The following is a 23,047-nucleotide window of genomic DNA, read 5'->3' as shown; positions in this document are numbered from 1 at the left end:
AATGAATCCACAAGTCAAAATTATAAAGTTTTTAATCACTTTTTACTTTTCTTGCTCTTGAAAGAGTTAATTTCTGTATTACATCTAAGACATAATTCACACAATGGATTGCTATCACATCAGCCTTAAAGATTGTTTCATCTCAATTATAAGAATCAATTTTTCAGTCTGATACTTTGATATTACATTTGAGTTGGACACAGCTAATGTGTCCAACCCTGTCTCCAGCTCTCCTGGACTGTGCCCTGCACATGAGGGAACTGCCCAGATCAGACTGGACTCACCCTTGGCTCCCTGCTCCAGCTCCCTCCTGGGGAAGCACTACTTTTTGTGCTTCCCAGCACTTTGACACTGGCACAATCTCATCAAAACTTTATAAATACAGCAAAGTCAGGCACCTGGAAATGTGGAAAGATGGATGGATCTGAATTGTCTCCCTCCTACGGAATGACTTCATTAACAATAACATAGAGAGTCTATGACATAATAAATAATTTGGTCTTCAGCCATTACATTTGTGTAGTGTATCCTAAGCTGCATCAAGAGGAGTGTGGCCAGCAGGGCAAAAGAGGTGATTCTGCCCCTTTACTCTGCTTTGTTGAGGCCCCATCTTCAATACTGTGTCCAGTTTTGGTGTCCCCATCAAAAGAAGGGCACAGAGCTAGTGTTGGTGCAAGTCCAGAGGAGGACTTTAAAGATGATCCAAGAGCTGGAACACCTCTGCTATGAGGATAGGCTGAGGGAGCTGGGATTTCTCAGCCTACAGAAGAGAAAATTCCAGCGGGACATAGAGCTGCCTTCCAATACTGGAATGGACCCTACAGGAAGGCTGGAAAGGAAATTTTCTTAAGGGTGTCTAGCAACAAGGCTAGAGGGAATGGTTTTAAGCTGAGGAAGAATAGGTTTAGACTGGATCTCAGGAAGAGGCTTTTCAGTGTGAGGGTTGTGGGACTCTGGAATAGGTTGCCCGGGGATGTTGTGGATGCCTTCTACCTGGGAGTTTTCAAGGACAAGTTGGATGAGGCCTTGAGCAGCCTTGAGCAGTGGAGAGGCATCCCTGCCCAGGGCAGGGAGGTTGGAGTAGATGATCTCTGAGGTCCTTTCCAACCTAAGCCATTCTATGGCAAAGGTAGCATCATGTGCTGAACAGCAAAGTGAAATGTTAATGATGCTCTTCTGAAAGAAGTTCTGTGCATGAACCAAGGTGACAACAGACTCGGTGAATTTCTGTATGAATAACAGTGCTTCGGCTAACAGCCAAATTGAATCACAATAACTTCCCTCTTTCAGTGCTCCCTTATCTTGACTTGGATAGAATCTGATCAGTTTCTGAAATTATGCTGGCCAGGATTGTTTGCATAACCTGTGTCTGCCTTGAGATGAGTCAGTTCTGTTGAATCAGTTCTGTTGTTTAGTTTTGTTTTTAACTCGGCAATGCCACAGCTCAGTTTTCATATCTGGGTGTCTTTTAACTCCCACACTGCACCTGACTGGTTTTTTGGTATCCACCTACAATGTACCTTTCCCAGATAAAAGCTTTCTTCAGCTATGGCTTTGTAGTTTTTCCATTCAGATATAACAGGTCAATAGCACAGGATATTGCTTTAGAAAAAAAAAGAAAATCACATTAAATGTGAAACAGTATAAGAACAACTTCCTGAGAGACTTATGGGTTTAAAAAAAAAGGCCTAGCTCAGTCTTTAAACATAGTTTTTGGCTTCCACTGAAAAAAAGGTTTATTTCCTGAAATCTGTGATGTTCTGTTACAGTCCTTATCTCATCACTTGTTCATTTCCAGGAATAGATATTAGACATCATCTGATGTGATAATGTGTTATGTTTATAAGTCTGATATGAATCATCTTCAAGTAAAGCCGTGGCACCAAACTGACTGCTCCCTGTAAAAGATCTGGCATATGAATTAGTCTGCTGCCATAAATTTGAATTATGGCACAGGAAATGCCAAACTTGCCCACTTACCCACTACTAAACCCAAAACACTTACCCAGATTATTTGCCCTGAAGAGATTGATGCATGATAAGCTTTAATTATTTGTTTTATCCTCAACCTGCTTCATGAAGAAACGCTAGAGGGCAAAAAGAAGACATGTTTTTGAGGAGCTACATTCTTAAGCTTTAGTGTAAGCCAGATGGAAATGCTTTCTGTTTTATGTAGAAGTTAAGCAATGTTCATAGGTATGTATGCACCAGGTCTCCCTCTTATGGTCTGACTGGCAACAGACCAAGGCCTCTTGCTAGGACAGAGGGTTATGAATATTCTGGGAAGCCAAGTAGAGCACTGAAATAGTGCAGACATCAGAATAAGGAGGGACAGATAAGTCTACTGACCATTAGCCTGTTTGCTTACAACCAGCCCCTATTCCATTTTCCCACATTTCTTCCTCCTCAAACTGCCTTGGTCCCTCTCTTTCCCTCTCTTTGATTCCTCCCCTAAACCTCCACAACAAATCTTGAGCAATCCCAAAATAATCTCCTGCTGCATTCTGTAATGTGTCCTATACCTCCAGGTAGTGCCATCTTCGGTCCAAAAGGTGCTTTCAGGAACAGCCATTACTGGTGCTGAGTTTCACCCCCAGCACATGAGGCTGATGGAACAGCCCTAGGCAGGACCATGTCCCTTTCCCTGGCTTGGTTACAGAAGTCTTCTACCTGCCATTGTGCCCCCGAGCTCCTTCATGTCTGTGGAGATGAGCTTCTTATTGCAAAAGCTAGCAAAGTATTTCTGTCAGGATTAGTTCTGATCATGCAGTTTTGTGGCTGAGACACAGGAAGACCCTGTTAATCATGTCCAAGAACTGAGAACAAACACTCACCTAGCTAGAGCATAGAGAGCCCCTAAAGTCAGCTTTCACAAAGCCACTGGAATATTAAAAGCAGAAGAAGTCACCAGTTCAGACTGAATCTTGAAAGAGGCTCTGCCGTTGTGAACACAAGGAATCAAAAGTACCACAAGAGACCTGAGGCAAAAATCTCCAAGGCCATTTTCACAGTACAAGGAGTCCCACAAATTAGAGCAAAAGCAGACAGCAAGATGACAAGAGATGTTTGGAAAAACAGAAGAGGTTTATCACTCTTTGCCTGAGTTTGCATTACTGTTCAAGTGCGCACAACCTAGGTAATACAAAAGGATGGGTCAGGGCAATTACTCTTGTAATAAAGAACAACACTGAGGCAGGAGATCATCAAACTTCTCTTTTGCAATGAAAGCCAAAGGGATTGCATTAGCTTTGATAGACATCTGTAGGAAAGACCTGCAAATCTGGATTAAAACAATGGGCATGAAAGAAACCTCACTACTCTATAGTCTAAATAACTCAACCACAGTAGCCACTGCAGCTGGTTCCCAGAATATCCTTATGCTGCCCCAGGCCACAGGGACAGTAATAATTCTTGGCTCCTCTGTGCCAAGGACCACAGGCATCAGATATTACAATGCCTCCAGCTTTCCACTCTATCTCCTTAATGCGGAGGCAAAAGCAGCAAATGTTTTTGGTTTCTTTGTTCTAGGCTATTTGCAAATGTAGAGGAAGGTACTGGCTGCTGGTGCCCAGCAGCTCTTCCATATCTCCTTGCAATGGGACCCATGGAGGGTTGTTCCTAGCCAGCTCTGCTGGGCCACACTGCTTTGGGTTACAGAGATCTTGTCAGTATTTGAAATTTTACTTTCCTAGCAATACACACTGTTGGTTAATAATCTGTTTATATTTTTTGAGAGAATAGAAAGTGGAGGGAGGAATACCTCTAGGGGATTTTAAATAGCAGTTGCTTAGATCTTGTATGCTGTATCTCAGCCTTTGTGGTACAGTATTACTTAGACTGCAAACAACATGAGGCTACATCTAACTCGCATTCTGCAATATGCTTCTTCCCCATATTTCCACCCTCCAACAGGCTCCCTGGTTGTCCAGATAGCATGTGACATGCCTTCATGCCTCCACAGCCTCTTCCCCCATGGTTGCACCCTCTGGATAAGCAGACAGAGATTGCTGGGGTCAGTGCATTCCCAGTTCTTGCTGCAGAGCTGGGAGACAGCCAAGATACATACCTGGGCGGAGCTGAGTCACAGAGTGAGAGACTCCTTGGCTCCAAGGTGCTGCTGAGCAACACATCAAATGTTGTGACCTTAGCCACCTTTCAAAACAGTTCCCAGCTCTTTTACACAATAAAGGTAACACACTCCAGTTGGTTTTCAGTGGTTACAGTGAAAGCAACAGAGAAAAGCTCTCAGTTACTTTGGACAGTGAGATATACTCTAAGGAAAATGAATAAGCCTTCTGCATCATCTATTTGTGAATCCACTTTACTGTTTGTGCAAAGCTTCTTAAAGAAGATGACTTTTCTCCAAATGACAATGGAGGAAAAAGGTAAAGGAAAGAAAGAATAAAAACAGATTATTTTTGTCTCCCCAAAACATGTTAGTTTCAATAAAATCCTTACACAGAATTTTTGCTATCACTAGTGCTAAGGGAAAAAAATCTTCATATGTTTTCACTGCAACCTCCAGTTCTGTCATTTTGTTTCTTTTCCTGTAAATTATTGTAAATACTGCTGCTGCTGTTGCACATTCACCTTCCTGGCTGCTCTGGAAGATACCACCTTGGGGCCATCAGAGCATCTCTGCTGTTCAGAGTGCATTACTCTCCAGCTTGCAAAAGGATTTTCCATTATTGTAAGGTACATTTGTGTTACACTTAGCGCATTTGTACCCTGAGGTAGTGGCATCACCCAGAAATGCAGCCATGACACAGCGCAGGTCTTGTTAAATGCTGAAGAAAAGATGTCAATATGCTGAAGTGCTGCCCAATGAAGGGCAAAGAACTGCACCATCTTTTACCCACTGTACAATGCACTGTCAGCAAAACCCTCTCCTTGCTGTACAACCAAGTTCTGCCTTTGGTTGTGCCTTTCTGTGCCAATAAAGCCACAAAGTATTAAAAGGCAGTGCTGATTTAGGCTCAGTGCGAGATTTTTCAATGGTCAAATGTTCCAGAGGTAAATTCTTAGAGTATCTGAAACTGTCTTTTAGAGATGACTCACGGCACATCTTCTTAGGTTCCTCTTTAGTTATAATCCCAGCAAATGCATCCCACATTGCATTCTCACATAAAACACCCGTGGGAAAAACAACATAATAATAACCCACCCAGGAAACTGTTGCAAGAAGCTTGGCATGACTGTGTACCTTCTCCTTGAACAGGGGAGGTGAAATGGTCACCAAATTTAGACTTTCATAGGTTCCTCAGATACAAAGGAAGGGGGTAAGAGATCACCAGGAGGTTTTTTTCTTTCCCCAGGTTGTTACTCCTTTCTCAAAAATGAATGCACAGCTTTATCAGTGATCAGAAATCAATGATCACAGAAGGCTGCTTCTCACTCATCAGATTGACTCCTACAGTCCCCATCCCTTAGACTCATCGTGAAAACTAAAAACCCCAGCCACATAATCTAGAGAAGCAGGGATTCCATGAACCACTGACCAGAGGTAAGATCTCCTGGACCTGTGAAATGGAAGAAACAGCTGTGATGTGAGTGTGCGAGAGCCCCAGGGAGAATTGGCCACTCTGTCGCTGATAGACAAGAGCCACTGGCCCCTGCCTCAAGGAGCCACTGACCCCAGAAAGCAGTGATGTTAAACTTCAGATGCCAAAAAGCACAGAGAAAGTAAATGCAAGTTTTGCCTTTTGCAAAGCCATGGATAAATGCTGTCTTTCTACAGGAGAGTAAATCACAAGCAACTGAAAATTCTGTACTGCAAGAGATACAAGAGGACTTCCACAGCCTCCCTCAGAGAGTCATTTCCCTCTCTCCCAGATGACAGGGTGTTTTACTGAAAAACACTTCCTGTATTTAACCTGTTGTGTTTTTTCTTTTTTTTAAATTCATGCTAAGTATTCCCTGCTAGCCACATGAGTTGATAAAATACTGACTCAACCAGATCAAAGGTTCAACTCACCGTGACTGTTCTTGGGTTGCCTTCTCACTAATTCCATATCACCTGCTCAAAAGAGAAGGGTCACCTCCCCTTGGCTCTTGCACTTGGCACACTGTTTGCACCTCAGTGAGGAGGTATTAACCTGACCTGCTGGTAAAACAGAACTTCGTGCTCACATTTTCACATAGCAGAACACAGACAGTTAGAATAAAGCCTCTTGAAATTCCAGACATCTCTCAGAAAGCACAGCCACATTTCCTGACCCTCAGATCCTCGTGACGATGGTATGAAACTAAAGATTTCAATATTGCCTCTATTTAATACATTTTCCACAGTTTTTCTATTACTGTACCTGTGGACTCTATTTGGTGATGAATTCCCAGCATAAATTTAGCTTTTGTTTCCTCTAGTTTTAAGACTATTTTGAGCTGTCAAAACACAAGCCCAAGAGCACCTTTTGAGGAGAGGCTTCCTTGCCCAGTGTGCTGAAATGCAGAGACCCATTTCTTTGCATTCACTCATGTAGAATGATGTTTCCCTGCAGACCTGCACTGACTGCAGTCTTACTTCACCTTCAGCCTTGGGGAAAACGTACAAAAAAATCTCTGCAACATCCAGATGGTGCCCAGAGAGGCTGAAGAGAAGCTTTTAGAGTTCCCTGCCTGTGTGGAAGCAGCCAGAACCATTCTCCAACAGCTATACAAAAGAGCCTCTGTCTCTGCTGATGAGAGAATCTTTTGAAGCTTGGGAATCCTGACTGCCAGCATTTTGTATCTGGCCATCTTTAGGTTTGGAGCAATGAAGAATGGGAAAGAAGAAAAAAGATGGGAAAGAAGAAAAAAGATGGGAAAGAAGAAAAAAGATGGGAAAGAAGAAAAAAGATGGGAAAGAAGAAAAAAGATGGGAAAGAAGAAAAAAGATGGGAAAGAAGAAAAAAGATGGGAAAGAAGAAAAAAGATGGGAAAGAAGAAAAAAGATGGGAAAGAAGAAAAAAGATGGGAAAGAAGAAAAAAGATGGGAAAGAAGAAAAAAGATGGGAAAGAAGAAAAAAGATGGGAAAGAAGAAAAAAGATGGGAAAGAAGAAAAAAGATGGGAAAGAAGAAAAAAGATGGGAAAGAAGAAAGTAGGGATGAAGAAAGGTAGGATCAGCTCAGAACAGGTCTGGCCCATGACAAAATCATACTTTTTGCATTACCACACCTATACTATTTTTTGGGGCTTTGGCTTTCTTATCAACAGGAAAATCTCCAGTTTATATTTGGCCTTTTGACCAGAGAGTGGCTAATTGTTCTTAGCTAAGGAGACATTATAGTTCACGATAAAGAAACACAAACACGATCAACATAATGGAACACTGTAAAACATAATAAGCCTAAACCAAGAACATACAGTTGCCTTTTAAAGAATGCATACATTGCTAACATCTCTATCACATTACAGGGAAATCTTTACACAAACAAACTCCAATTCCATGCATACAAACTGGTTATGTCTGGTTGTGCATATTTCCAGGTTGACAAAACTCTAATTCACTTCTTAGCTCCCTGTTGTGGTGTGGTTACAAAATATTTTTAACCTTCTACATCTTATCTTCTCCACTCATAAACCATATCACTTCCTTGTTGAAATCTGTGAAAGTATTGTTGCTGATTCTTGTACAACAGCAACCATGTGCTCTTTAAAGATGAAAAACATTTTACAACACAAACTTTTAATGTTCACAACTCTGCTCCCTGAAGATGTTGCTGTTTGGGTTGTTTTGTTTTCACTGCTGTTGACTACGTGTTTCCTTAATGTGCAAACTAGAAAATCCTCATTCACCTCTCTGAGCAGGTTTCTCCCAATTATTCTACATTATTCAATTAAATAGCATTTACTGGGACTGCAAAATAAATGAAGCTTTAACTCTCAGGTCTTTGACTTTAAAAAGAATCAACGTTTCATGTAATTTATGATATTCTATTTTTTATTCTGTTATTTGCTGTTCCTCTCTTTTAAAGGTATAACCCTGATTTGTGAGTAAAGAATCCTACTGTTAGATATTTCAGAGGGAAAGTAAATGCTACATATATGACTTTTTAAATTAGATATAAAAGGGCTCCAGAATTCACTCTCCATATCTAACAAATGGACAGGCTGTGAATCACCAAGCCGAAGCAATAATGCTAGAGACAGAAGCAGACCTCAAGAATTTTTGATAATGTCCCATGTTTTAAAACTTTGACATTGTCAAATAAAACCTTTCACTTTTTTTTCCTGAGTATACTTCCCAGTGCTTTCAATACTTACACTTCTATCAAAAATCTTGTAGGACTTCAAAATTTTCTTCATTACTATAACAAGAGATAAGTCCACGTAGGGCTCAGCTGTCCTCCACTTCTTCCACATCCTGCTGAAGGGGTCCAAGGAAGCCACTGACACACTCTCCTGGATACAAACCTCCTTTCTTGGAGCTGCCTGTCTGCTCCATTCTCCAAAGAGCTGACAGTGATCTGGCTGTGAAAGACATGGGAAGAACAGTGAAGAAGGCTGGCTGTTCCTTGATCCATGCTGCTGTTTTGCTCTAATCTGTGAATGTCTCAAAAGTAATGACATGAAAAAGAAAAGGAAAAAAAATACCTCAGCATTTAGTTTTTCCTCTTACAGTTCAAGACAAGAATGTGAAAGAAAATCCCCATATGATTATTTTACTGGGATAGGAGGTAGAGATTATTGTTTTTACACATCTTAGTAGATAACAGTGAATGCTGACATTTTTCTTTAGGGTCTAAAATCTGTCCTCAAAAAGGTAGGAGTGCCTGGGTAAAGTCTGAGTCATAGGAGACTGAATTACTAAGTCTCAGCCTCAGGAAAAAAAAATAAAATATTTAAAGCCTACAAATATAATTTATTTGTGGCTTGCCTACAACTATTGAGCTCACTGATTTCACTTAATCTACACTGGCGGAATGCATCAGCCTGGCTGAAGTGCTGCTACATTACAGTGCACTGACTCCATTAAACACTGCACAGCATCTAAACTGGGACAACCCTCTGTTTATCAAATCCTCAGCTGGCCCTGATGACTCAGGAGAGAAATCAGCCCTAGCAGAGGGGAAGTGTAGGCAGGCTGCCCTCCACTGCACACCTGGGAGCCTGCATCTGCCACAAAGACTCCATGAGGCCCCCACCAGGGCACAGACTTGTGCCTTCTCAAGGACATTGTGCCCCTGGGAAGACTATCTTTTTAGAACAGCATCACTTTGCTCTCAAGGGAGTAATCAGAGTCCCAGGCAGAGCCACTCTGTGGCTGCACTTCAGTTATGCTCATGTAAACATAACTTTTTGATTGCATTATGTTGGTTATAAAAACCAAAATTAGCAGTCATTAAGAGAAGACTTGTCAGGATCCAGACACACCCACTACTTCTGCCACAATTTACTTCAGCAGAGAGCCATGACTGAAACCTAGCTCATGAGCACCAAGTCAAATATTTGCCATCTCTCCAGGTAGATCCCGTTTGACATCTGAGCTGGCGCCAGCCGGACTCCTGGCTGTCAGCTGATGAGACATCATAAAAACTCCGAAGCAACAGTTACCTCGTACACAAGCAGGTACTTATTAACATCTCTTTACTGGGTCTGGCACACCATAGTATTCTTTCTGAAATAAGCACACATGGGCTCTGAGAGCTTTAGCTGGAACTATTGCTGCTGATGATAGCCAGGAGCATTAGGGCACTTAGCACAAGCTACCTACTGCTCCCTGTCTGGGATTCTCTGCTGGAAACACAAGACAGGTGACTCACTTGTCCTCTTCCTCTACAACTTCAATCCTCCTTCTCACAAATATTTGAAGTCCACATCATCATAACAAGGTTTTACTTTCCTTCCCCAACTCCCTACCCACCCCCCAACCCCATTTTTATAAGAGTATTTTGTCTCTCATGGGGTCTTGTGGCATACTTGGCAGGCTCTGTTGCTCTGGATGATCAGAGAAGAAACTCCTCAGGACAGTTACACCTCCCAGCTTTCTACTGAAATTTTGGGAGGCAAAGACCTATGTAGTTCAGCCAAATAGCCCAAGACCTTTCTCTTGGACTTACCAAATTCATAAAATGGGTATTACTTTCACTCTCCTATCCCGTATTAAAATACAACCTAGTTTTTATATAGCCATTTTAGTCATAGTATTTTAAATAAGAGGAATTACTAATACCCTTCTGAGCTGAGAAGCTCAATACAAAAAAGCCAAGTTATGTTCCTCAGACAGTCAAGCAGGCGTGACACAAAGCAGTGAAACCCAGGTCTCCCGCACACAGGAACTTTTCTGTGCAGCACTACAGAGCTGCAACAGGGTCGTAGTCCTGAAGAGCTGCTTTAGGATCTTCCACAGAATAAATAAATACAATTTCCCACTAGCATTCCAGGCATTTCCTGCCATTAAGTTGTTCATTGGTTAGCACAGAATGTCAAGAGAGGAGTTTTCAAATGTTTGGCACCTAGAGGCACAGTTAGGCTCAAAAAGATGGCACCCAGTGTATCAGAGGCTTGCACTCTCACAGCATCAGCTACTTGGCCAAGTACCTAGATATAAATAACATCCCTAGCAGATACCACCCAAGTTAAAAAAAGCAGTTGTTATTTACCATCAATTCACATTATTCCCAGCTGTTGGATTAGTATCTGTGAGAGAGAGCTTTACATCTGACTGAAAGAAGCAGCTTTTTTTTGGTTCTCTCTGAACTGAGCAACAGCTGACTCCTCAAGCCCTCTCTTGTTTTCATCCAGGCACCTAAATATCTTGGGGAAAATGTCCTGTTTATCAAGTTAAAACAACTTCTCTCCAGAACAGATCAATAAACCAGGATTTATATGTGGAACTATGGGTTTATTTGCTACGGGTTTAAGCTCTTTATCCTATTTTTAGGAAAGTATCACTTTTCCTGAGTTTTTTTCCCCTGCTGAAAAGACTATTAATTACATTGTCATAAATAAGGGACTACATTGTTTAATGTGGCCATTATAAAGGAGGTCTATAGATCATATGATTACAAGGGCTCACTTATGTCTCATAGTAATTAATAGAAATGTATATATTGCAGCAGTTCACAACATGCTTTTGTTTGACCTTTTTACCCTGCATTTTGGGCCACTTCGAGATTGGTTTATGTAATCTCTTCAAAAACTGACCTTCATTGCCCTCTGCTGGCTACATCATTTACTCATTGCTGTGCACAGACTGGGATGGTAGCTGGACGTGATATAGGTCACCCTAAGAAGGCTGCTAGAGGTAGGAGCTGTCCCAGGGAGTGCTGGCAGCAAAGGTGGGGTCTAGCTTTGATGTCTACTGAATCTCTGTTAATGACTTTAATACATAGTTACCTAATGGTACATTACAGCAAGCACCCTGCCACTTAGGCCAGAGACACCTTGTTAGGAACAATCAGAATGAATATTTCTACAATCAGAACATGAGAGGTTTGGTTTTTTAAGTCATCATATTAGTTCAAACTTGCTCTGAGAGCTGAGCAAAAGATATCCACTGTATGTTACCAGTACACATTAAAAAAACCACCAAAACAACACACTCACACTGTTTAGTGCTTGCATTTAAAACAACTTTATTTTGGGATTGGTGTGATATTGTAGAAATTGGCTGTTTTTTCACAACTCATTTTATTGGTGAGGAAACACTGGAGAATGGGAGCCAGCCCTGGGTTACTGATACCTATTTTGTCACATGTCAACAGTGACCAGTATTTGCTGGTAACATGGTGATACCTGTGAACTGTGGTTGTGGGCACAATCCAGCCTCTCACAGATGCATTTCCATGAAATTGTGAACCCAGACACTTGGTTGATTAGTTGGAAGAGGCAGCTGAGGGACCAGAGCTGAAGCAAGCATTGAAGTAGAGCTTGTTTCAGCCTTGGCAGTGAAGAGCATACATCACAGGTTAACAGTGCCGGAGCAGTAGAGACAGCTGCATTGTGGTTGCCTTTACTATATCTGTCTCTTGAGTAAGTACAATGTCATCATGCCTTCTTTTATGAGCAGCTGATTCCCTAGCACTGAAGAAACTCTTCCTTCATGCGTTTTCCATGTGCTTGGCAGGTGCTGATCACACATGCTGTAGGAAGCTCAAGACTCTCTGGTTCTTGTTGTTTTGGTTTGGTTTTGTTTGTGGCTGGGTTTTGGTTTTTTTTCCCCTTGAAAAAAAGTTCTGAGAGGATGTTTTTGCCAAGTAAAAGTTAGCATTTTTGGCAGAGCACCATCTAAGCAATTTTTTTCCATGAAGTATAGGGTTCAGCTTCTGTAGTGTAATCCCTCTGGGTACTTTAGGTAGGAAAACGGTTTAAAATAAGGTTAACAGAACATTTCAAGTCCTTTGAGTTTTCAGCAATTAGATCAAAATAAGAGTCACACTACAGTGGATGTAGCAAACTGAAGTGGAGCTGTCTGTAAGGAAGAAAATATTACCGTTAAAAATATGATATAAAGAGGAGACAGAAAAGAAAGTTCAATCACTTGTGGTCTTGGAGAGGAGAAGTGAGTATTTTTCTTGCTACTCCTATGTTCCTCTTGAAAATCATCTGTGGTTTTCTTGAAGGGTTTTAAGACTCACAGGACTGCATCTGTTTTCCCACAGTTCATCAGTGGGCCTTACAAGTGCTGTCCATAACTTTCAAGCTATTTACTGGAAAGTCACAAGCCTCTGTTAATTCTGCTAAGACAGGATCATCTTAGGACAAGATCCCCAAGTTTCTTTTGTACAAGAAAGTAAGAAAAGTCCCCTTTGTGTGTTTGTCATAGGGTCCTATAGTGTTGGATACACTGTTTCCTTTATAGGAAAGAGTGGGTGATTTCTGTTCTATTAAAATTTCAATGACAAGTTTATACAGCTCCACAGTTCATCATCATTGGGGCAGACCATTCTCAACCTGTTAGTGAATAATATGTCATAAGAAGAAAGCTAGGCTTTTCAGTGAAGCAAAAGAAGAGGCCTGACTGAATCTACAGAGAAGATGCTCAGCCTGCAAGAACACCTTCCAGGCTTCCCAAAGTGCACTATGCCCCTAGTCAATGTGCTACACAGCCAAGGCACACAAGTTTAAACTTACTCCCTATGGTCTAATTTGGCTGCTGAATCTCCATACTCTGAAGTACACAACAGCTGCACTAAGCCCTGTGAGCAGCATGAACCTAGGAATGAGAAGCATTCTTTGCTCTATCTCCACAGACTTTGTATGGTGACTTGCAGATTTCTGCCTGAATAAGGGCGAGACGAAAATGAACAGCAGAGTGGGTGAAGGAAGTTGCCTCAACCTGAGATACCTGAAAACTGCTACAGCCAAATTCTTCAACTTCACGGTGGTTTCCCACCTGTGACTCATCTGTCTGTCTTGCCATGACCATGTATCTGCTTTACACAGCCCCAGAAGGGAATGTTTCTCATTACACACCTCCTGGGCTTGAAAACAAACATAAAGCATGACCTAAAGCTTCACGCCCAGTACAAATTATCCTTAAGAAATGATATCATTAAAATGACGTGCTCCTGGATGTTGTTATGAAAGGCACAAGTTAGATAGCTCAGCAGCTGTCTGGTTATTGGGTATTCTGAATTTACACAGTCAGGATTCTGGATGCTGACTGGAGTTAAATGCCAAAAAAACCCCAAACCAACCCCAAAAAACATCCTGAAGAGTTGAAAAATCATCTGCACTCCCAGGAGGTAAGACATAGAGACCATCAATCCTTCCCTGTCATTAGAACAAAACATTAGAGTACCAGCCCTGTTCAAGAACACCACAGAAATGGGAAGGGAGTGTAATTTATTAATAATTATCTCTTTTTCTGGGCTCCTACTCTCTTTACCAAGCCATCTGTAAAAATGGCTCCATCTCCATCAGAGCAAAGGCAGAAGAAAATTTATTTTTGACAAGATGACAAAGTGTCAGGAGCAGTCCTCAGTGGGCTTCTAGGAAATTGATTGAAACAGCAGACAGACTTGTTTTTCAGGTGTTAGGAAATATTTTCTAATGGTGTCCCATGGCTTTTTCCTTTTCTCCCTTAGTCTGGAATGGAAAGTGTTCAAAGGATCTTGCTGTGAAAATGCATCCCATAGGATAACACAAATCTCTGCTTCCATTTTGAAAGCAACATAAGCCTGCTACACATTAAAACAACAGGCAACAAATGAAGTTTCCATGAAAGTTCTGGGAAGGGGAAATGTAAACTCAAGCTCATCTCTCCCTTGTCCTTTTTGATGTCATACATACATTCAAAGAAATGCACAAACTTATTCAGTTGGAGGATAATCACAGAATGTTAGAGGATGGAAGAGACCTTGAAAGGTCATCCAGTCCAAACCACTTGCAAGAACAGATCACACAGGAACATACCCAAGTAGGTTTGGAATAAACTCCAGAGAGGGAGAGTCTACAACACCCCCCCCCCCCAGGCAGCCTGTTCCAGGGTTCTGTCACCCTCACAATGAAATAATGTTTCCTCATACTTCCATGGAACTTCCTATGCCTCAACCTCCACCCATTGCCCCTTGTCCTGTCATTGGGCATCACCAAGCAGAGCCTGGCTCTATCCTCTTGGTGCTCACCCTTTACATCTTTGTAAACATGGATGAGGTCACCCTTTAGTCTCCTCTTCTCTTAAAGTCAGTTGGTTATTGCATACCATAGTTATCACATGCACTTGGACCTTTTTTTATTCCTTTCATATTTCCCTCTACAGAATCACAGAAACATTCAGGTTGGAACAGCCAGGGGCAAGACCCTCAACCAGCCAAGATACCACACAGAGGAGCTTAGCCCCAGTAAGAAGGCCCAGCCAGCACCCGTGAATGATATTGGAGTAGCCATCAAATCTCTTCCTATCTAACCGGGGGGCCACCAGGCCCCCCGGCCTTTGTTGTCACCACCACCATCACCCAGTGTGCACCATGAGGACTCACCGGTGATGAGAGGAGGATCCTCCAGCCCAGATGGGCTCAGCTTAGGGCTGCTGCCTTCCCTGGGGGGGGATTATAAAGGGGAGTGGGTGGGGAGAGCAAAGTGGCCACACCTGGGGTGGGAGGAGACTCCAGCAGAGCCCAGGTGCTCTGGGATTTGAGGGAGAAAAGGGGGGAAATGGGGTAGGTGGGGTGGAAAAGGGGCAGATATAGTGGAAAGGGGGAGGTGGTGGTGAAAGAAGGGGATTTTAAAATAACTTTATTTTCCATAAATCGTAATGCACAACTGCAGTTCAAGGTTTGCTTTGCCTCCATGCAACAAGAACAAACCCATCAATACTTCATAAAATAAAGCAGAATGGTGCCTGTTACAATGAAATCTTTCCATAATTATCATTTTGCTTGGTGGAAAAATCTGTTCTTTTCAGACCAAAATAACAAGTTTTAACAACAAAAAAGTACTCCAAGAGTGAATTTTCTCCCTGGATACCAGAAGACAACTCCAAATGATTGCAGCCCATCCCAGGAGGAAGAGCTAAGGTTGCATTAGCATGAACCTTGCTGCCTCACTCTGGTCTCCAAGCAGGTGCAGATGGATGGACCATTCAGTGGATAAAGAACTGGCTTGATGGCCACACCCAAAGGGTGGCTGTCAATGGGTCCATGTCCAAGTGGAGGCCAGTGAAGAGCGGACTCCCTCAGGGATCAGCACTGGGACCAGTCTTGTTTAACATCTTTGTTGATGACATGGACAGTGGCATTGAGTGCACCCTTAGCAGGTTTGCTGAGGGAAGGGATCCATCCAGAGGGACCTTGACAAGCTGGAGAAGTGGGCCCATGACAAGACCAAATGCAAGGTCCTGCATCTGGGCACTGATACAGGCTGGGCAGTGACTGGCTTGAGAGCAACCCTGAAGAAAAGGACTTGCGGGTGCTGGTGGATGAGACTAAGGAAAAGTTTCAGGAAGTTTTGGCTTCTCTTTTAATAAACACTAAATCCACAACACATCGTTAGCTCATAAGAGACCCCATCCAAAATCAGTGAAATCAGTGGGAAAAGCTCCCAGTTGGCTTCAGCAGGCTCCAAATCAACAAAAGCTCAAGTATAGATTTTTTTTTTCAGTGAAATTACTTTTTTAACAACAAAAAAATAGCTTTTTAACAACAGTGAAATGATCTTGGGACCATTTGCTTTTATTTAGATATTTTCTCTCTCAAGGCTGGAGCAGGCTGGAAAAAAACAAGCCAAGAACTTAAAGATAATGAAGATGGGAGGCCTTGTAGATGGTCATGTACAAAGTCAGATTTGTTTGTTTGTTTGTTTCCCTAGGCTTCAATCTAAAAAACACATTCTTGAAGTCAGAAGGATCTGGAATATATGCATACCCATTAGAAACCTAAAGAATAGAATAGAATAGAATAGAATAGAATAGAATAGAATAGAATAGAATAGAATAGAATAGGACCAGGTTGGAAGTGACCTTCAAGATCATCGAGTCCAACCTATCATCCAACACCACCTAATCAACTAAACCATGCAACCAAGCACCCTATCAAGTCTCCTCAAAGCAGCATTGTTGGGCTAGGAAATGTTGTTTCATTACACCATATAAACCAAATCTGTCAGACAGGCATGGATTTGATTACTTAACCTGTGTAAGTTCATTAATTTAAATACCCTCTGGGGGGAAAAAAAAATCAGTTCAGCTGCAAAGCTTCCTGGTGAAGTGATTACAAAGGAAGGAAGACTCCTTTCCCTGTACATAGCCTCTAGCAAAACTAAGGGAGTTCACAAATAAAGACCTTGATACTTACTCAGATTAATTTCTGTAGCCCCACCATAAACTTTGCATTAGCTGAATAATCCCATAAGAAGAACTCCTCTGGGAGTTGTCTGTTTCCAAAATCTCTTTCCACTCTGTCTCAGTGTAAGGTGCCTCCATGAAGCTGAAAACCAACCTGCATGATCAGGTTCAAGGCTTCTTATGTAGGTACCTTAAACTTGCTCATCCTTGCATTCAATGACCTGAACCAACAACAGAATCAAAGATATCCTCTACCTGTGGAAGGATGCAGGAGAACTTCCAGTAATTGGTGGCTTTTACAAATGAGCTCAAATTCTGAACTCCTGTATTAAAAATTAACATTTTTGTAATGTGAACTGTCCAAAACGTTACTTTTGAATCACAATACTGCCAGAGCTCTGAAAAGGAAGTCCTGTCTAGATATTTTTAGACATAGCTATACCTTATTCATCTCTTGAAAATAAATAAGTAAATAAATGAAAAGTAGGTCTCATTGTGGCATACATAATTTAGTTGCTATATTTAGTGGTTTGTAACACTTCTTTTGTATATCCTGTTCTCTGAAGCAAAGAAGAATAATGTAAAGCTGGCTATAAAAAGCTTCAAACAAGTTTTTTTGGGGGGGTTGTTGTGGTTTGTGGGGTTTTTTTGGTGGCAGGAAGTGTTCTTCTAGGTAGGGAGAGGCACAACTGACTGCATGTGGAACTTCCAGGTAACACTATTTGTCAGAGATTTCTTTACAACTCTTTGCTAGCCAATTTCCACCTCACTAATACAAGAGATTGCATTTCTCTGTTTCTTCTAATACTGTTCTTCACCAGCATTGTCTTCTATATTTATTATTATTATTATTATTATTATTATTATTATTATTATTATTATTATTATTATTATTATTATTATTATTATTATTGTTGTTGTTATTGTTGTTATTATTATTATTATTATTATTATTATTATTATTATTATTATTATTATTATTATTATTATTATTATTAAATTTATTTTGTCTTTTATATTCAGGTAGTTGTTTTTAACATAGCTATTTGCCCTGAAAGTACAAAGCAATAACTCATGATGATTTTTTTGCATGATGAAGAATGAATGAATTCAAGAGTTTAAGTTAAAAATTACCCTTTGTATATAATGTTATAATAATAAACAGGAATAATGGAAATATTACTGTTGGTTTGGGGTGTTTTGGCAATTTTCCAGGCGTGATCTCTTTGCTCAATTTGAGACTAAACCACAATAAAATGTGCTGTGAAAAGTCACGTGGACTCTGCACCTCTGTCAGAACCGTTGAGCAAAATCTAAGAGCATGAAACCATAACTGGACCTTGTAGACAGTACCATCATAACACACATATTATGAATGTATTATAATGCACCTCCCAGGGGCACAAACATAGCAAAACCACTGGCACACCGTTACCTATTTCAACAATAATTTATTAAAATGGTAGTTCATAAGCAGTGAGAAATGCAGCCCCTGATACCATGAATATGACCAAGGCAAACATGGGGAAATTAAGTCAAGCCAGTGTAGCACAACAGAAAATATACTGATGGGAGTCAACAGGAACTACTATAAAATATCAATTAGTAGTTAAAATGTATGTTAAAAAATGACAGATTCAATTAATACTTTGGAAAGCAAAACAGCAAAGTCACAAAGACAAAGAAGTATTTTCCAGACATGAGGCATCAGAAGCATCTGAAGCAAAGGGTAGATCTTTAAAAATACCATGAAATAAATTATGCAAAGGAATAAAACAAGGGGTTACAAGAAATCTACACAACTTCTTTTTTATTGACAGAAACTGATCATAAATAGCCTACCTTAGAGCTTCACTTTTAAAGCACAAAATATGAGGCATGATCAAGACGTTCACAGAAGAGATGCAGGAACAAATTGATTTTGAAAGTGACTTTCTCAATCATTTCTTCACTGATGTAAACTATGTCTAAGTAACAATGGTAATCAAAGGCAGAGACATATTTCTTCAGTGGCAATTGTGACAGAAGCAGTCCACACATCTATGTTCACAGACACAAAAGATATTTCAGGAATGAGAATAGAAGAAAATATTCTTCCTCCTAGTTGTTCCCAGGAAGAAAGGAGATGTAGAACCTTATTTTCCCCTCTTGTGCAATTGACTGCATCACCTGTGCTTCCTTTAGCCCACCAGTTCATTCTTCAGTGGGTTACATCTACAGTGCTCATGTGATGCAGAACAGACTTTATGTATTACATGCATTTCATCAAACACCAGCTTACGGCCTCCTCCACATCACAGTTGACTTCACTGGTGTAGGAAGAAACTCATACTGAAAGAAACAGGACATGGCTACAGACTAGAGAACGCTAACATTGTGCTGTGTTTTGGTCTCGTGGTATTACAGGCAGCTGTGAGTTAGGAGTGTTGCACACAAAATAATGTGACAGCTAGGAGAGCATAAAGAACATTTTTGCATTCTAGTCTTCTTTTGTGCTCATTTTGGATAGACACAGAGAGTTGGCTTGGATAACCTCAGTCAGGTTAACCTAGATACTAATTTTTAGAATGAATTTGTTCAGTTTGAGAAGAAATAGAACAGTTCTGTTATTTCAGCTCTACATTTAGATACTGTGAGCTTGTTTTGTGCATTATTTAGGAATGTCTGTGACAGTCACAGCTTACACTGGCAGCAAAGCACCATCCATCCAATCTGAGGTTTGCCTGGTGTATCTGATATTTGTCCTCTCCTCCTCTACTTTCAAGACCTCCCCCTATTTCTTCTGCTGTTTTCCTCACTCTATAGCTTTGTCCCTGTTTATTTTTCAGTGATATAATTTCTCAGTACTTTTGCAAATATTCATTATTTAGTGTGTGTAATGATTAAGAGAAGGGAGATCAAGTTACATTGTTGTTGTTATTGCACAAATTAATAAAATAGCTCACTGAGGACATTGCACACAGCATTTTGTTAAAAAGTTAAAGTCAGAACCAAAGAACAGTGGCATGGATGAAGAGATGACAAGGAAGAAGAGTATAGCTGCAAAAACATGTAGAGTAGGTGCTTAGAGTAGTCCAAGATTATTAGTTCCACATTAAAGCCCACTTTCCCTCTCCCCCATCTAATACCTACATTTATACATTTGTAATGTCCTTTCTCTCTAACTAACACAGTTAGTTTACTAGTTTTAATGGTAGCATAGTTTAACTTATGCCTGCTGGGATTATTTTTTCCCACGTTTTTCTGTTCTTTGACAGGTTAAAAATGCTTTTGAGATTCACCTCTGGGATCAATTCTGATATACATATATAAGATTTCACTTTTGTTTTCCAAATATCATTTTCCACATGCTTCTGTGAATATCAGAGACATATGAGCATGTCAAAGGTAGTCTCAAGGGTTGCTAACAGACTGTGCTGTGAACAAACCAGAAAACCGGTTTGGTTCTTCTCATACCCAAGATTTTTTCCTTCCTTTAGGGCATGGCTGTGAAAACAGAACATTTATGGATGTAAAGTTGCAGGGTTGAGCTTTAAACCTTTAATTGTGAACTGCTAAATCAAAATGAGAGATTGCCTTTAGGTGCTTGCCTGGTTTTAATTGCATAGATTTATTTGGTGGTTGTCCTTTTCTATTTCTGCTTTTCCACTCCAAGCATTTCTGCTGGTTGTTTGAGTGGGATGAGGAACTGGATGTGCTTTGTTCTAAGCCTAATTTAATGTGATTATATTTCTGAGGTATTATAAAATTCAAAAGGAAAAAATGCAAAGGCCTAAACCTGAGATAAGCTAACTCACTGCAGTTTGGAGACTGATCAGCTTTAACAGCAGCTCTACTGAAAAGGACTGAGGTCCTGCTTGACAGTATGCTCCACATGAGCCAGCAGTATGCCCTGGAAGAAAGAGAGGTCAACAACATCCTGGACTGAAATAGTAAGAGTCCTACTGCTGATTATTTCCCTTTACTTGCTGCTGATTAGACTACATATATAAACCTGCATCGTTTTGTACCCTCAGATGCATGAAAGATGAAGACAGATCTTTGCAAGCATATTAGCAAGACATCACCAAAATGGTTAGGAGCTGGAGCAACTGCCCTGTAAGGAAATGCTGGAGGACTTGGACTTGCTCAGCCTGGGGAAAAGATGTTTCAGAGAGGACCTAACAGAAGTTTTCCAATGCCTACTGAGAGGTTAGAAGGAGCCAAGCTGTTCACTGGGGGACTACAGTTGTAAACTGCAACAGGGGAGGTTCCAACTGGACTCAAGGACACACAAAACTTTATTCTCTGAAGATAATGAAGCATTAGGTTACTCAGAGAAGTTATGGAATCCTTTTCTGGCAGGTTTTCAAGACCCAACTGGGCAAAACCATAAACAATGTGGTCTGAATTCGGTGTCAAATCTGCCCTGAGCAGGAGATTTTACTAGAGACCTCGTAAGATCATTTCCAGCTTGAATGCTTCTGTATTTAAACACCACCAATTAATTTGGAGTCAGTTAGGAGACAGGAAATGGATGTCTCTCAAAACAATTGAAGAAAACATTTATTTATCCATCTTTAAATGCATGATTTAGAAGAAAGAATAGTATGGCCAAGAAAGAGAGTTTTGTAAATTTAAGGGGAAGATAAATAAACAGTCAAGAAATTATTAGGTTTTAAACATCTCCCTGTTACTCAAATGCCATTTCAGCACTGTAGCTAATCTGGGCCTCATTATGCAACACTGAAATGTCCCTCTGAATTACGTTCAATGTAGTACAATAGCTGATGTTTTTTGTGTTACTATCATGACCCATCAGTTCCCTATGCTTGCTTTATAGTTTGGTGGGCATTCTGAATCTAAGAGACCTCCATTCAGTCAAAACTCAGTGTCAGATTTCCATCCATTAGGACAGGTTAGTTTCAGCAGCTGGATCCTCCAGAGGCTCCTCCAGTGTGCCCTCCCTCTGTCGTTCCCATTTGAAACACATGGGGCAGATTTCCCTGCACACAACTTTGCCACAGATGTCCACAGTGCATGCTTCCATACCTGAGCTGGTCAATGTACCTTCCATGAATAGAATAGAATAGGATAGAATAGAATAGAATAGAATAGAATAGAATAGACCAGATTGGAAGAGACCTTCAAGATTATCACATCCAACACCATCTAATCAACTAAACCATGCAACCAAGCACCCCATCAAGTCTCCTTCTAAACACCTCCAATTATGGTGACTCCACCACCTCCCCATGCAACCCATTCCAATGGGCAATCACTCTCTCAATGAAGAGTTTCTTCCTAACATCCAGTCTAAACCTCCCCTGACACAGCTTGAGACTGTCCTCTTGTTCCAGTGCTGGTTGCCTGCGAGAAGAGACCAGCCCCCACCTGTCTACAATCTCCCTTCAGGTAGTTGTAGAGAGCGTCTTACAATCAGTGGGAACACAAAATGTAGCAATCTCCACCAAGCCATTTTAGAATTCTACATTAGAACAAGAGGAAACACAGTGCAGATGTTTGCATTTGCAAGAGGGAAAATCCCCATGGCATTTGTGTTGTGCTCATGTTGGAACCGGGTCTTTTATCTCAGCTAGAATACAAAAGTGTAGTAAATTGTACTATGGCGCCCATATACCCCTCTTACGCAATGTAAGGCTGCTGCCAAGCTAAGCTAGAATTAAATCAACATGCAAGAGAAGGGGAAAGTATGTGTAAGCCTCTAATATTCTCCCACGCAGTCCAGTTCCCACAGATGTGCCAGTTACCTCTGCAGCAATGCTACACTGCAGACCAAGTTCAACATTCAGTCTAGTTCATGCTCCTATGACAAATAACACACTCTTTTCAGCAAGTTTCCACTGACCTTTGCTATGCTATTTGTGTTAAAATTTCCTGCCATAATTAAATATTGTAATTAAATATTTTCTTTTCCTTTTTTATTAATTTCTTTGAATTTGTCTTTCCTGCAGTATGAGCAAAACCACTCGGCCATTGGCAGATATTCCTTGCATTACAGTCTCACCACTGAGATCTTTCAAGCACTGGTGAAAACTAGGAAATTTTACTTTCTTTCCACCTCTCAAGGAATGTCACAGAGTAGTGTGTAATGTGTGTGCACCTGTCAAGGGACAAACTATAAAACTACATGTCCTCAGTTTGAAAGTAAAAACACCCCTCCACGTTCCCCAAATGCTCCACTCTGAAAATGTTTTCTGAAAAGTTTTCTGTATTCTCCTTCACAAATGCCCACAGAATCACCAAGGTTGGAAGAGACCTCAAAGGTCATCAAGTCCAACCTGTCACCACAGACCGCATGACTAAACCATGGCACCAAGTGCCACATCCAATCCCCTAT

This window comes from Dryobates pubescens, chromosome 4, assembly GCF_014839835.1.
Source record: "Dryobates pubescens isolate bDryPub1 chromosome 4, bDryPub1.pri, whole genome shotgun sequence".
In the NCBI taxonomy this organism is placed as follows: domain Eukaryota; kingdom Metazoa; phylum Chordata; class Aves; order Piciformes; family Picidae; genus Dryobates; species Dryobates pubescens.
The sequence above is the reverse complement of the archived record's forward strand: the minus strand, read 5'-3'. Positions refer to the sequence as shown.